Below are 12,497 nucleotides of genomic sequence, written 5' to 3' on the forward strand. Positions count from 1 at the left end.
GCTTTGACTGAAAGAATATTAAATAATGGCAAGTTGTTTTTAAAATTAGGTACCTTTATACCATAAAAACAACATCAGATTCATGAGTTGATCTTTATAACAGCAGTTTAAAACACATTCTATGATAATCCTGTGATAGGAGTCACACGTAATGAAATAAGAACAAACCTTGTACTCTCCCCCTTACCCAAGCTGAATACAAATAATAATTTTAAAACTTACAACAGATTTTTTTAGACAAGGGTTCACAATATCTTTCAATATTCCAAGATATGGGTGGCTTGGGAAACAAAATTAAATTAGTAATATCCAGGGGAGACATCATTAATTTTTGAAGCAGCGTGAGAGTTCATGACTGGGTTCCTAAGGTCACTCAACAGTATTTATATGTAAGCAAAGACTTGACTTATCCCTGTCCACATCTTCCATTAGACCTGGGGTCAGCATGTGATATTCTTGAGTAGCTACTGAAGCTTCAGTGCCTAGTCAGAACTCACCACTGACACCTGTCCTGCTCCTATATTGTTTTTTCTGGCATTCAGTCTTAGATACCTAACAGTGGTGCAGTGGTGAGTTTCAAAATTTTTTGGAACCTCTTCTGTAGGTGTGGCCTGCTTTGTGGGAGTGGCTTGCCAGCAATGTGACTGGGTGGGAATGGCTTGGCAGTCATGTGACTGGATGGGAGTGGCCAAGACGATGTCACTGAATTCTTTGCCCCAATGGATGATCTACAAAAAGATATAAAAAAGGAAATTTATTATTTTGTGTACTCATTACTTAAATAAGATTAAAATAAGTACACAAAACAATAAAAGAGCTACTTACAGAAGGAAGCTGACTGTCCTTGCCAGTCTTCAATATCACTGACTCCAATGAATGGCCTGCACAAAGAAGAGACACAGAAATGAACTCTTTCATTGCATGCACTGCATTACGATGAAATCAGCACACAAAATAATAGAAAAAGAAGATGACTGTCCTTTTGTGTGTTGAAGTCACCCACTGACCACCTTGCTCCAATGAATGGCCAGCACAAAGAGATACAGAAAGGAAGACTTTAATTGCTTGCACTACTTTATTAAGGATGAAACAAGCACACAAAGCAATAAAACAGCTACTTACAGTATATAGGAAAGATACTGTCTTAGCCGTCATACTCTGTTGCCTCTTCATCCAGTTAAATAATACTAACTGCAGAAGAAAAAAAACAATATTGAACTCGATTGTGATTGTAAGCTGAAGACTACACTACAGGTAATAGAAGAGACCTCTGTTTTCACCCAACAATGTACAGTCTTTTCAGGAAGGATGTCCCACAACAAACAGGAAAGTTATAGTTTTTCATCTAAGAAGTTAGATCAAGAATGAATGTCATAGGTCCGGGATGGCGAACCTATGGCATGCGCGCGCTGGCCAGCTGAGTTCACTCTTTTTAAAGCCATTTTTCCTCCTCCCCAGGCTCCAGAGGCTTTATAGAAGCCTGGGAAGGGCAAAAAGAACCTCCCCTGCCCCCCCACCCACCCAGAGGCCCTCCGGAGGCTTCATGAAGCCTCCGAAGCACAAAAAACCGGCCCTATGGGCAAACCAGAAGTTCGCGAACGAACTTCCAGTTTGCTCGGAGGGTCGTTTTGAGCACTCCAAAGGATTCAGGGAAGCCTCCTGAAGGTCTGAAGTCTTCAGAGCGCTTAAAACGATCCTCCAAGCAAACCAGAAGTGACTTCCGATTTGCTTGGAGGGTCGTTTTGACTGCTCCAGAGGCTTCAGGGAAGCCTCCTGAAGGTCCCTGAAGCCTCCTGGGTGCTTCTGGGGGGGCGGGAGAGGCTGTTTGCATTATGGGTGCAGCATACCCGCACACAACCCCCCTGTGCTCCCCCTACATATGGCACATGAGCCAAAAAAGGTTCGCCATCGCTGTCATAGGTAGATTCACAGAGCATACAGATTTCTTTTTCTGAAATTTTTTCCTCAGTTCAAAAAACAGGAATATATGAATTAGGTTCAGTACTTAGGACAGACCAAGTAGCTATTCAAGAGTTAGTGGTGTCATGGGTAGAAGCAATGGTAAAACAAGATATAGATTTAAAACCAGTAATACTTGGTTGGGCATTTCAAAGGGAATACAATACATATTTAATTTTACACATGTTAACATCTGCTGGAATTGTGTTTGCACAACAGTGGAAAAACAAAGATATGAAAATGAATAAATATTAGAATGTGCAGGAATGAATAAATTGACAATTAAAATCAAGAAGGCTTCGAATACTTTTTCACGTGAGATTTGTTTTATCAATTGCTAATTAACAGAAACAGAAATTAGAAATCTAAAAGTATGAAAGAAAACACCAATTATGTAAGGAAAGGTCACTAAAATGTAGAAGGAAGTATTATTAGTATTTGATCATTATTAATGTGTAGATAACTGCGGGACATTACATACCCACATACACAAACTATGACAGTGCCGGGAAAACACCAAAAAATAAGAATTCCCCCCCCCCCCCCAAAAAAAAAGACTGCAGATAAAACCAGTTTTTTCCCTAACCCTAAGGACAGGAAAGACAAAGCCACTGGAATAAAAACCAAGGCATTGTGGGAAATTATAAAGGACAGTGCCAGGAAGCTCACAGAACCAGGAACCACAATTACCTAAACAACCAGGTATCAGACAGAAACACACAAAATCTGGCAAATCTGCCTTGCACCAATCTGACCTGCCCATAGAAAAGCAGCCACTTTGAAACACATAAACCATGCACCACCTGCACACTTAAAAGCAACATATTGCATCACAAATAAAACATTTGCAAAAAGGAATAACATTTCTTGTAATAAACATATTCTATAAACAATAAATAAATAAAAATTCCCTAAAAATATATTTTTTATATTCTGTAAATATTCTGTAAATAATTAAAAAATCCTTAAACATTATTTAAAAATATTCTATACACAATGAATTAAAATAAAATCATTAAAAATATTCTAAACACAATAAATTAAAATAAAACCATTTAAATATATTCTATATACAATAAATTAAAATAAACCATTTAAAATATTCTATATACAATACTTTTAAATTGTGGATAGAATATTTTTAAATCGTTTTATTTAAAAGTATTGAGTATAGAATATTTCTAAATGGTTTATTTTAATTTATTGTTGATAGAATATTTTTTTAAATAGTCTAAGACAATTTAACAAAAGATTCTACCAACTATAATTTAAAATAAAACCATTTTAAAGTATTCCATACACAATAATTTAAAATAAAACAATTTAATTATTCCACACACAATAATTTAAAATAAAACCATTTTAAAGTATTCCACATGCAATAATTTAAAATAAAACCATTTTAAAGTATTCCACGTGCAATAATTTAAAATAAAACCATTTTTAAAAATTCTATACTCAATACTTTTAAATAAAATGATTTAAAAAAATTCTATACACAATAAATAAAATATTCTTTAAAAAAACATTAAAAGCATAAAAGAAAAAAAAAACCCGGGTCGCTCACCAGCAGGCAGAATCAGCAGCTCTCCGATGCGATGGATGCAGCAGGGAGCAGGCAAAAGACGAGGTAGCAGGTAAGTTGGACTGAAGGGACAAGGGACAACCGGGTCAGCTAGGCCTGCTGCCTGCCAGGCTTAGACAGCCAGGTGAGGCTGGAGACTTGGGGGGGCGCAGGAAACCCTTTTTCGGCCATGCGGGTTTCCCTTGCGAAAGCCACAAGCTGGCGTAGGCTAGCTTCCCCCTGCCACCCACCCCCTTTCGGCCACGGGGTGTACACCAGCCCGCAGCTTTCGCGAGGGAAGGCCTGAAGGTCTTCCCACACGAAAGCCGCGAGCTGGCATATTCTAGCTTCCTGCTGCCACTGCCGCCGCCATGCCCCTTTTGGCCACGTGGCGTACGCCAGCCCGTAGCTTTCGCGAGGGAAGGCCTGAAGAGTTGAAAAAAAAGCAGTGGCTGGTGAAATGGGCTGCATGGCTCAAGACTGTATACTTTCAGGTTGGCCTTATGGATGAAGTACTACATAATCTTGCATGGCATAGCTTCAAATTAAATCCTACACTTCTGCTTATACCAAAGTATCTGAAAAAATGGATACGTAGTATTATCATCTTGATGCAGATTCTTGTAAAAGCTATATTTTATCATTTTTTTGCAAATTGTATGAGGCCTAAGGATTATCATAGCTAGTTTGGTCTCAAGGTTTGTTGTGTAAGGTTCCAGCAGTTTTCCCTGAGTCACTGAGATGCCAAAGAGAGAGACTCGAGACGAGGTTTGCAAAAAGTATCAGCTTTTATTTATGGCCATAGCAAAAGCTGGATGACAAAACTATGTCCAAAAATACAAACAAATGCATGTAAGGAATAGCCACACCCTGGAAGAGTGGCTCAGAGTATTATATACATTTTAGGCAGATAGAAACAGTCCAATAAGAGACAAAGATTTGTTACCAACGTGATCTTTAAAGTGTTCTTTTGTTCAAGCTCCTGTCTCTGTCTACCTTATCTGTGGAGTATTTCTATAGCCTTGTGTAGGGGGTGGCTGCTCCCCCCTGTAAAGTTGTTTTTCGACAGAATGTTTAAGGATTTATGAGCCAGGAAAACTCCCTAGTTTGGTTCCTTTATCTATGCGGCCCGTTTAACAGTTTCTTCGATGTTTTCAAGAATGTCCCTAGCTTTGAAGCCAAGAATAGAAACGAGACACAGCAGTGAGATAACATTTGCAGTCCAGTATTAAGGTTACAATTTGCTAGGCTAGAAAACAACTAATTTCTGACAGCATACAATAATATAAGCAGAAGCAAATATTGATTCATATTGATTCATATACTCCTTCATTTGCAATCCTGAATTTGTAAACTTGATTTCAGAACTTCACTCATTGTGGAGCCAATTAAATTTGTTAATTTTTTCATTAAAATGTCTTAGCACAATAGTGCATTTGCACTTGTCATATTCACTAGTTGTTATTCTGAATCTGTAAACAACTGCACCCAAATAACTTAGCATTTGCATCAAGATGCTATGTTTAACGGTATTGCATGGATGTTGCATTGGGTTCCTTTCACTTAGGAATTCATTGAAACATGTAATTCAGCTTGGGATTCTAACATGAATTTATGTTTTACACCACGGATGTCAAACTCACGGCGTCACATTGCCACCACATGACGTATCACATTTTTTCCCTTTGCGAAGCTAAGCTAGGTGTGGCTTGCATGTAACACATATGGCCCACGGGCCACCACTTTGACAGCCCTGTTTAGACCCTTCTTAATGCCTCAGGTGTAGGACTGTAAGAGGTCTCTACTTCAGGGTAAATCTCTCAGATGGATTCTTCAAATGATGACAAAATATAGACACCGAGCCTATACCCCACCTCACCCTATGCTGTGCCAGTCTAGAAGAGAGGAGTGAAATTTTAAGTGATATATTCTTTCCACTGATGTACAGAATAGTTTGGTACTCCAGACTTTTATAGCCCTTACATCAAGCAATCAAGTTTATTGAAAGCTGAAATGTAGCACTGTTTCAGTTACAATTCTTTCTCTCATTCTTTTCAAAGTAGGAGTTTATACATTCCTTTTTCTAATTCTTAAAAATGGTTTACAACAATTAGCACTGTATAAATGCACATTAATTCAATGGGTTGGGGCTAGATTTAGTTAAAATAGACCCTTTATAAACAAGAAGCTTACATTGGGCATGTCTTAGGCTCTATTGCTTTTAGTGGATCTTCTCTAAGATTCCACAAATGTACAAAAATATACATTGTGAGATGGTCAGCAAACTAATTTTAATAATAATAATAAAAACAAAATCTGAAAACATCTGAAAGCTATGCACACACTACTTGATGTAGAACAATCTGCTTAAGGCAATATCAGAACTTGGTAGTGATTGTTCTATTTTATATTTGATTTTTTCCCCTGAATATTTTTTTCCTGCCATTCATTACAGAAGCTCCAAATTATCAAGCATTTATTTTTTTCTTTGTTAAAAAAAAAGTCCGCAACTTTAAACATAAAAGGTACTGAAGTCTCTCTGCAGTTGCGGCTTCCTACTAATATGGCATTTAAAAAGCCCCATCTGCGAATGATAAAGCAAAACCATGGCAGTCCAATTACATGTTGCTTTGTGAGTGTTAAACCTAGTTATGAGGCACTGAGTCACCAAAGCAGTAACCTCATTCTGTCATGGATTGGAATATTTCGTTTAGAAGGAAAAAAACTACTATGCCTTAATTAAAAGAAGCCCCATCATTAACAACTACATTTAGGTACACTGGTGGCTCACCAACGGCGAATTACATAAGTTTAAATCCTCTAGATCTCTTCCATCTGCTAAAAGGATGGAGAAGCAAGTAATAAGGGTTCAGAATTAGGGCAGTTATGTGTGAAACATCTGTCCTATTTTTATTTATTTTCTTCCTTCCTTCCTATCTTATTTTTGTTAACATCTTCCTGATGAAGAGTTTTGGAAAACTGAGAGCTTTTAGACTACTTTTTACTTTACACATGTATTTTGTTTGAACAGTTAAATCCAGGTATCCCCCCCCCCAAAAAAAGAACCGAATGCATCCTTCCCTACTTGCATTATCCTAAATAATGGAGAATATTGACATACTAAATTACTATTTTTACTACTTTATTCTAAAATATATTAATTAAATCAAGAAACAATCACAATACTAAAGATTCATACTTTAGAGTTACTTGATGTTTTATATACTCTCATACTTGGAAGAACCACCTTCCTTTGACCTCTGGTGATCATGCAGGACATTCAGCAAAGCTAATATCAACATGAGAAAATTCACCATCATGCCCAAGTCTATTGTATGGTCTCGTATGGTCATTTTCCCAGTTGAAACTATGGTTAAGTCTGTGCATTTGTTGTGAAATTAAAGGATTTTCATCATGTCTTCTGACTGCTGGTTGGTGTTCATGGATGCGTTTTGCCAGTCTTCTGCCTATTTGTCCTATGTATGGTTGTTGCAGTCAATACACTGTATATTGTAGCTAACTTCTGTTTTTCTTTCTGAGGCTGCTGGGTCTTTTGGTTTACTTAGGGTGTTTGGAAGGGCTTTAGTTGGCTTCTGTGCTCTGTGGATTCCATAAGATCATTACTTACTAGCTCTGATGATGTTACGTTTTTATTACTTCTTACATTCTTTCCCTCATATTAGTTGCTTGTGCTATTAAAGTGTATTACATATAAGATTTTAAAACCTGTATTTTACAGTAATTAAGGGTAATATTGTTAATAGAACTGCAGATGGAACAAGCAAAAGAAAGCACCATGAATTCTTTTTTTTTTTTATCCAAAAACTTTAAAAGGAATTGGGAGTGCTTCAGGATTCAGGAATTTTTCCTTTAAAGGGTCTCTGTTGATTACTTGTTAAATTGTCCAGTTGGGCGGTGACTTACAAGAGAAGTAAACATGTGCACATAGTTGCAATTTCATGACACCAACTTCCTTTAATTTAATTACTGAAGGAAGTATTTAGATAATTAAACTTTGCATCTCTTATAGCCATCTAGATTGTACTCCTGGCATTATTCATATCTGTTATTATTTCTAAAAGAAAATGAATTTCTGGATAAAGCTGACATGGTAACATCAACAAAAATACAAAGCAAAATTACATGGCATGGACAGTCATCACATTATAACTTTTGCATAACCAAGGTGCCAGCATGTCCAGAAACTACACCCAGGTATCCTAGATTACTAGATTATTCCTAAATATTTACATGGTAGAAAAAAAGAAAGGTAAACATATAATTAATTTGGGTTTTTTTTTAATGATAGTGGAATTGAAAAAGAACTCCACAAGAATATTTACTGAAGCAGTTAAAACACTGGTTTTGTTACTGTACTGAACCTTTTAGGAATATTCTGTGTAAATTGTTCTTAGAACTGTGGCACCATTTAATGTTACACTTTTCTTAACATTATGCAAAAAACCCTATCAATTTTAGAAAAAGAATAGCTGTAGAAATATTTTATAAATAAATATCCCTAAATAACTTTTCAAAAATATTTTTCTTTCCACCTTTTCTTAAAAATCAAAACAAATTACTGCTATTTTTGGACTATAAGACGCACCTTTTCCCCCCTTAAAAGAGGGTGAAAATTTGGGTGTGTCTTATAAACTGAATGTCGACCCACCCACCCACCAGCCCCAACCCTTTGGCCTCTGCCTCCCAGCAATTTACCTCCTTGCAGCAAACAAGGGCTTGTGGAGGCTGCAATAGGCTATAGCAATCCCTGAAACAGCTGATGATCAGGAGAAATTGAAAGCAAAACTTGCTGTTTATTCCATCAGGCAAATTGCTGGGTGGCAGAGGCAGATATTTTTTTCTTGTACTAATCAGGCTGTTTGCTGCAAGGAGGTAAATCAATAACTATAAATGCCTATTAAATTATTAGACTTAGTTTTTAAAGACTGCTTTATTATTGTTCTAGACAGCTTAACAAAATGAAGCTTTTTAAAATAAACGCTTGATCTGCAGAGGTCCAGTACTATTATATCTTCTTTTAAATAGCAGAGAATAACTATACTTACAGAAAGCACATCAATTTTAACAGCATCTGTACAAGTATAGTCTGAAATGTAACACTATAAACAGTGTATATTGTCTGTACTGTTTGCTGTTTGTTGCAAGGAGGGAAATTGCCAGGAGGCAGAGGCAGATATTTTTCCCTTGTTTTCCTCCCCAAAAGCTAGGTGCGCCTTATACTTTGGAGCTTCTTATACTCTGAAAAATACGGTATTTAAAGAGGTCAAGTATTTCTTTCTGATTTGCTGAGAATAAATTCCATCCATAATTGGAAGCAAAAATGTGAAAAAAGAAAGGGTTTTGAAAAGAACCAATCGGATCCAATCTCAAGATAAAATATAGAGTTCTTTAACATCAAAGGTGTTGTACATCCGTTTGCAATAAGGTATGGAAACAAATCTCTTTTCTCCTTTTTGTGTCTTGATATAAAATACAAAAAAAGGAGTGTTGGAATTAGCAAAGACTCAAATGGATTTATCAGAAAGAATAAGATATTCCTCATTTTGGTCTCTCTTACATCTGTTCTAGGCAAAGGGGTATCATATTTGTGTTCACTTGTGTACACAGCCACCCATCAAGGCAAGGACAAAATAGTATAAGAGTTTACTTATTTATTTACATATGGCAAATATATGGACTTATAGTGGTTCAAATGTTAATGTCCAGGTATTTCAACCTCTCAGAAAAGTCTAGAACAGGCCTTAAAGTGGCTGTTTTGGAAAAATACGAGTGACTTCACCACTAAGTGAAAGTTTGCTGAATTCACATATATGAAAAGATTTCAGGCAATTTCAAGTCTTAACAAACAATGGATTTTTAATACATTAGAATTTTAATTGGTAAAATACCTGTGATTTTTCTCATATAACTGAATGATATAGATAACCATAACATATCCACAGAGCCAACCTGTCTGTGCCTCAGTGGTGGGTTTCTGCCGGTTCGCACCAGTTCAGGCGAACCGGTTCGTGACCGGACCCGGAAGTAACTTCTGGGAACCAGCACCGGCCCTGTCGCTCGATCGCCCTTGCCGTCCTGTTGCAGCTCGCTTGCTCCCCACCCATCCGCACTAAACTAGGCTAGCCCAGCCCACCATTCACTGATTGGCTGGAGTCCAGCCAATCAGTAAGCGGGCTGGAGGTGACCCATTTAAAAGCGTGGCGCCAACGGCCAACATTCCCCCCTCCATTTCAAAACTCGCTTCGCCTTGCTAAAGCCGTGGGCTGGTGGGGGCGACGCGGGCAGCGGGCGGTGGGCAGCTGGCTTCCACGACGAAAGGCCTTTGGGCCTTCCTCGCTAAAGCCGTGGGGTGGCGGGGACGGTGCAGGCGGTCGGAGGCTGGCTTCCACGACAGAAGGCCTTCGGGCCTTCCCTCGTTAAAGCCATGGGCTGGCGGGGGCGGCATGGGCGGCAGGTGGCTGGATTCTGCGAGGGAAGGCCAAAAGCCCCCTGCCCCCTCTCTGCAGCCTCACCTGGCTGGCTAAGCCTGCCAGGCGACCTGCTTAGTGACAACCCTGGCCTTGTCACTCCAGTCCAGTGTCTTACCTGTCCTGCTGCCTCTCTGCCTTTCTGCTCCCTGTTGCATCCATCCATTGCATTGGAGTCGGATCCATGCTGCTGATTCTGCCTGCTGGTAAGTAACCCGTTTTTTTATTTTTTTTAATGTATTTTAAAATAATATTTTATTTATTGTGCATAGAATTTTTTAAAATAATTTTACTTAAAAGTATAGAATATTTTAAAATGGTTTACTTCAATTTATAGTTTGTGGATTCTTTTTTTAAATTGTCTTAGACTATTTAAAAAAAGATTCTATCCAAAATAAATTAAAATAAACCATTTTTAAAAATTCTATACTCAATACTTTAAAATGTATTGTGCATAGAACTGTTTTAAATCATTTTATTGTAATTTATTGTGTATGGAATATTTTTAATGGTTTTATTTTAAATTATTGTGTGTGGGATAGCTTGAAATTATTGCTGTACCCTTAAAATGGTTACAGTATAAATTATTGCTGGTGGAATAATGGTTACAGTATGCTATTGCTGGTACAATACCTTAAAATGGTTACAGTATAAATTATTGCTGGTGGAATACTTAACAATGGTTTTTAAGGATTTTTTTATTTATAGAATATCTTTTTTTTAATTATTTTTAGGGCATTTTTATTTTTTAATTGTTTTTAAAATATATTTACTACAAGAAATGTTATTCCTTTTTGTAAATGTTTTCTTTGTGATGCAATATGTTGTTTTTAAGTGTTCAGACCAGGTTTATGTGTCTCAAAGTGGCTGCTTTTCTATGGGCAGGCCAGGTAGGTGCAAGGCAGCTTTGCCAGATTTTGTGTTCACCCTCGTTGTTTAGCTAATTCTGAGGTGGTTGCTGGTTCTGTGAGCTTCCTGGCACTGTTCTTTATCATTTCCCACAATGCTTTGATGGTTTTTATTCCAGTGGCTTTGTCTTTCCTGTCCTTTGGGTTAGGAAGAAAAAACTGGTTTCATTTGCAGTCTTTTTTTTGGGGGGGGAGATTCTAATTTTTTGGTGTTTTCCTGGCACTGTCATAGTTGTGTGGGTGTGTAATGTCCCGCAGTTATCTATACATTAATAATGATCTAGTAATATTTCCTTATACATTTTAGTGACCTTTCCTTACATAATTGGTGTTTTCTTTCATACTTTTGGATTTCTAATTTCTGTTTCTTTTAGTTAGCAATTGCTAAAACAAATCCCACGTGAAAAAGTGCAAACACAATTCCAGCAGCTGCTAACATGTGTAAAATTAAATATATTTTGTACTTCCTTTCAAATAGCCAGCAAAATATTTCTGGTTTTAATTCCATATCTTGCTTTACCATTGCTTCTAACCACTAACTTCTGAATAGCTACTTGGACCGACCTAAGTACTGAACCTAATTCATATATTCCTGTTTTTTGGAACTTAGAACTAAATTTCAGAAAAAGGAAATAAGGTGGTGTGCAGAAGACCGTCAAGCCAGTGAGATCCTTCCTCTGTAAGTAGCTGTCTTTATTGCTGGGTGTGCTCTGTGGTGGGTTCATCCTTGAGATAGTAAAGTCTTGCTTTCTGTGTCTCTCCTTTGTGCAGGTTATTGGAGCAAGGTGGTGAGGTGGTGGTGCAGAAGACCAGCAAGGCAGTAATCTTCCCTCTGTAAGTAGCTGTCTTTATTGTTTTGTGTGCTGGTTTCGATGCACTGCATGCAATGAAAGAGTTCATTTCTGTGTCTCTTCTTTGTGCAGCCCATTCATTGGAGTCAGTTATACTGAAGACTGGCAAGAACAGTCATCTTCCTTCTGTAAGTAGTTCTTTTATTGTTTTTGTACTTATTTTAATCTTATTGTAGTTCATCCATTGGGGCAAGGAATTCAGTGACATCATCTTGGCCACTCCCACCCAGTCACATGGCTGGCAAGCCACTCCCACCTGGTCACATGGCTGGCAAGCCACTCCCACCTGGTCACATGGCCAGCAAGTCACTCCCACAAAGCAGGCCACACCCACAGAGTAGGTTCCAAAAAAAAATTGAAACCCACCACTGCTGTGCCTCCTTCCCCCTCTTGACTCACCTCAATTTAAATCCTTTAATTAATGCATCTGAAGTGAACTGCAGCTTATGAAAGCTTATGCTTTTGAATACAAGTTGTTAGTCGCAAAAGTTGCTACCAGCCCTTCCAATGTTTCTACTTCTTTTTTAAAAAAATCCAATATACAGAACCAACACCAAATAGCTGGCAGTGGCTGGCAAAACATCACAAAACTATACTGCAGTCTCTCATTCTATTTTTTTCTTACAATTTCTCCCCAATTTGACATTGGGCACATGATAGCAAATTAACTGAATTTTTCTGATCTCAAAAGCTAAGCAAGGTGGAGCAGGTTAGCATTTGGACAGCA

The sequence above is a fragment of the Natrix helvetica genome (genome assembly GCF_964273705.1).
Source record: "Natrix helvetica genome assembly, chromosome: 5".
In the NCBI taxonomy this organism is placed as follows: domain Eukaryota; kingdom Metazoa; phylum Chordata; class Lepidosauria; order Squamata; family Natricidae; genus Natrix; species Natrix helvetica.